The sequence below is a fragment of the Hordeum vulgare genome, chromosome 1H, assembly GCF_904849725.1.
Source record: "Hordeum vulgare subsp. vulgare chromosome 1H, MorexV3_pseudomolecules_assembly, whole genome shotgun sequence".
Classification (NCBI taxonomy): domain Eukaryota; kingdom Viridiplantae; phylum Streptophyta; class Magnoliopsida; order Poales; family Poaceae; genus Hordeum; species Hordeum vulgare.
The window spans coordinates 435,293,663-435,298,337 of NC_058518.1; the positions used below are offsets into that span (position 1 = coordinate 435,293,663).

Here is a 4,675-nt window from a genome sequence, read left to right on the forward strand (position 1 = left end):
CGGTATCCGGGAGTTGCACAATCTCATGGTCGTAGGAAATGATACTTGACATTATAGAAGCTCTAGCAGACGAACCACACGATCTAGTGCTATGCTTAGTATTGGGTCTTGTCCATTACATCATTCTCCTAATGATGTGATCCCGTTATCAATGACATCCAATGTCCATGGCCAAGAAACCATGACCATATATTGATCAACGAGCTAGCCAACTAGAGGCTCACTAGGGACATGTTGTGGTCTATATATTCACACATGTATTAAGGTTTCCGGTTAATACAATTATATCATGAACAATAGTCTATTATCATGAATAAGGAAATATAATAATACCCACTTTATTATTGCCTCTAGGGCATATTTCCAACACTGATTTGGATCCCTATGTTTAATGCTATGGTTAGAATTTATTCTTAATACTTTTCTCATAGTTAAGGATGCTTGCAGGAGGGTTAATCATAAGTCGGAGGTTTATTCAAGTAAGAACAGAACCCAATCACCGGTCCACCCACATATCAAATTATCAAAGTACCGAACGCGAATTAACCCGACATGGCGTAATTGACTAAATGGAATTCTCGTGTGCCCTCAAGAAAGCTTTGCCTTTTATAAGAAACCATTCCGTCCTGTCCTTTACCACAAGAGGATTTGCTATTTTGCTGCACCTATTGTTACTATTGCTACTTGTCACTTGTTACATTTATCTTGCAATCAAACAACTTGTTACCGCTATTTCAGTGCTTGCGGAAATTACCTTGCTAAAAACCGCTTTTCATTTCCTTCCTCTCCTTGTTGGTTGACATTCTTACTTATGGAAATGACTACTATTCATCCCCTATACTAGTGGGTCATCAACGCCACGTCGGGACTTCGCCGTGGCCGCTGGATCCATGTGATCGGGCGGCACCCTGGTGTCCATGGCCATCGCCGAAAGCGCCACCGCAGCGATGAGGGTTTTGAGCAAGGTGTGCTAGCTGTGTGTGGAGTGCAGTGGAGCGGAGCAGGAACAGAGGAAGAAAATGAGGAAACGCTCATGAGCAGGGGAAGAAGCCCAAATGCCCCGAAAAGACCCACTTTCCATCTGAGAAGAAGTAGTATAGGAGAGAAACTGCTTCTATAAAATGGTATAGGAGCGAAAGTCATCTCGATCTCACAAGAATGATTTGAGATCGTGATGAACACTAAAATCTTAAAAAAAAAGAATAAATTAAAAATATATTCGGTAGTTCTCTTGTGGAGAACATTTATTTGTGGAGAAACTACTTCCACGAATGTCATTTGACTATGAAATTTTACGAGCATTCAAAACATATGTCGACTTTTTTAGATTTTACTGTTCATCCATCTATAATCGGACCCACAATACTCATCCCTCCTTCCCCTAGAAAGATCTACAACCGGACACCAGAACACTTCATCCTTCTCCCAATTGTTCGGGCGGATAGCCCGTTCAAAAAATCGCCACTCAACCGGCTCCTCACATCCAGTCACTACAAGAAATATGTTAATACATGACGCTATATTTTCGTTGCTACATCGTCACGGTTTTTAATTTACGACGATCTTACGACGAAAAACTAAGCGTCGAAAACGACGCGTCAAAAACTGACAGTAGCGACGTTTTGATCGAAATCGCCATAACTTTTACGACAATTCCTGGATCGTCGTAACCTTTATGACGATCCTAAATTGTCGTTGGCAATCTAACCCAATCCTACGTGGCAAAATTACGACGAAATCAAAACGTCATGGCTGAAATCAGCCCAACCCATTTCAATTGATCACATGGGCTAGTTTTAATTTTTGGGGCTTTTTCTTATTGGGCTTCTTTTGGGGCCTTAGCCTATTTACACGCACTTGTAGTATTTCTTTCGATTTCTTTTCATCAATATAATTTGGGCCCTAGCCTTTTAGTGCCCAAATACATTTGGTCTAGTTCAGTTTTGGCTTTTTTTCATTTTTGAATTCAACAACTTTTTTTTCTTTTATGTTGTTCATGGATCTATAAATAAGAGCCCATACAACTTTGAAACCTATACATATAAAATCTGAAGCATCTCTAAATGACAGCCCACACCACAAAATTTGAAGCACATTTCAAGATCTGATAATGTAGCCAAATCATGTAGCACAACCAAAATCTGCTAAACCTGTAGCACAATCTGGTACAAAATTACACAACCAAGTGCACAAAATCTGCGACCAAACCAAGTGCTATCACAAAATTTGTTATCAAGTGCACAAAAACTACTACCAGAATGGTTCCTAAAGATGGTTCTTTCTTTGCCATTCTGCGGATGGGCCTTTTCTTGGGTTGTTTCATCTCCGCTTCAGCATCTTCAGGACGACGGCTGGTGTGTAATTATCCAATGTACCCTTTGTCCTCCATCTTGTCCCACACGCGTTGTAGAGAACTGGCTTCTCCGGTGGCCCATGTCGCCAAAGAGGACTCCCTTTATCAGCAACAGCAACAGTTTCCATGAGCAAGAAGAAGTACAGTACCAAACAGACAGCCAAGAATCTGTGTAATATTGTTTATTGGTAGTGGTCCATGAGGACAGGAGCTTGCACCACAAAGATTTAGAATTTTGAGGCAGTAAGATCATCACATACATAGTCAAACTGCATACTTCTTTTAGGTATTGTTTGTTTTTCAACTATTGTACAAGATGAGGCCTATCAAACTGCATACATAGTTGCTGCTCAGAGCGCATACTTCTTTCAGGTATTGTTTGTTTTCAACTGCATACATAGTTCAAGTTCATAACCATCCAATCTAAGCTACAATGTTGTGTGTTTGTAAAAATAAGGATTGATTCACTACCCACACAATAAGCTAGCCCAAATGTCCTAGCAGAGAGACTAGCACAGGCCAGCTTATAGCATGAAGCACATGAGGCTACTAATTGCAGACCATACATTTCAGACATCCTACTGTTTAGGAGATGAACTTAACAACAGAAAACCATGGCAATCAACAACCCTAGCTAATAATAAAAATTAAACTATATACTACCAGAGTGGATATGAACTGCTACTACTGATATGTGAAGTATCAGCACCATAACTAGTTAAATCTAACACATAGTCATCTACCAACCAATAGTATGGAACAACAAGAAAAGAGGGAGAGTCGAGTTTATACCTGAGAGAACCTGTCGTCCTTGTGGTCCTTCTTCCTGTTGAGGAACCAGTCCGGCACCTTGAACTGGCGCGAGTTGGCCACCACTGTCATCAGCCGATCCATCTCCTCCGAGGAAAGCTCTCCGGCCCTAAACCCCCGCATGACACAACACACGAAGAGGAGACTGCCATTTTAGTCTATGCAAGGGAAAAAATAGTAGGGTAGTGTGTATCTATGAACTGCAAATAAGACATTTTAGGCTAATTATCTTAAGTAAAGGACAACATCAACAGTAGCTACCAAATCGTCCAAATATTATAACTCAGTAACCACTAAATGGTCTGTTTGAGAATTAGGTGTGACTATCTATTCCTATTGCTAAAATTAAGGTATTCATAAAATACAAGCATAACTACAAATGAGATTCCAAATTCTTGTTATGCAATACACCCCAAAAATTTCACAATATATATGCCTACAAGGACAATATATCCATAGTAACTAGTGGAGAAACAACACAAGAAAGATACCTTATCAACAGTCTTGTTCCAGCAGTGGAGAACTTGACACCCTCCTTGGTGACAGAGATAATAACTGCAACGCACATAACAGAAGATGCCATCAGACAAGCGAGAAACAGAGATCACAAGCGCAGTAGAATAAAAATTAGAGTAGATGATGTACATGAGCATACCGGTGTCGCTGATCCTGCTGAGGTCCTTGCAGATCCTGGAGAACTCGGAGGACGGCATGCAGACGATGGCCTGGTACTCCGAGTCGGGGATGCCGAGGTGCTCGTTGTCGATGTCCATGAGTTTCATCTCAAAGTCGGCAATCTTATCCTGATCTGTCCATCCATCCATCCATCCACATCGTGGTCACCGACGTAACCACGAGGACCAAAGGGGAGAAAACAGATCGAGCAGGGGGGTTCGCTTACTCGGCGACTCGAACATGAAGGTGACGGTGTTGGAGCCGTCGTCGGCCTTGATGGTGATGATGTCGTCGTTGCCTGCGTAGTGGAGCATCTTGGCCATGTTGCCGAGGTTCATGCCCATGGAGAGGTTGCGGTCACAGCGGTAGTGCTCGAAGCCCTCGGAGCGGAGGAGGAGGGCGACGAGCGCGACGTGGGAGGAGTTCACGGCCTGCAGCGAAAACCCGGTGCCGGAGCAGTCGAAGTTGGCATCCATCACCAGCTCCTTGATCGCCTCCAACACCTTCTTCAGCAGGCTCCCCTACACCAGCCGCAACTCCAACATCTTCGCGTCTGGCGGGGGGCGGGGGGATCGGGGTCGAGGGGAAGCGGGGTGGGGATAAGTTTGGGAGGGAGTGGGGCGGGGACGGGGAGGATGTGGCGGCGGCGAGGAGATGGGCACGATGGGGGGAGGGGTCGATGGGGATCTAAGCTAGGGTTTGGGCTGCGGGTGGGGTTATCTTTTTTTCCTGTAGATACATGGATGGATGGATGGGCGCCATGTCATCGATCCGTGGGAAGAGTTCTGATTGGTTCGAACAATCAGTGATTTAAAATAGTTTCCAAGTACTAAAAAT

At 43.6% G+C, this 4,675-nt stretch overlaps 1 pseudogene; it reads right to left on the reverse strand.

Moving 5' to 3' along the window:
• Positions 1 to 2,144: 2,144 nt before the first annotated feature.
• On the reverse strand, positions 2,145 to 4,383 carry LOC123400123 (annotated as a pseudogene).
• Positions 4,384 to 4,675: the final 292 nt, after the last annotated feature.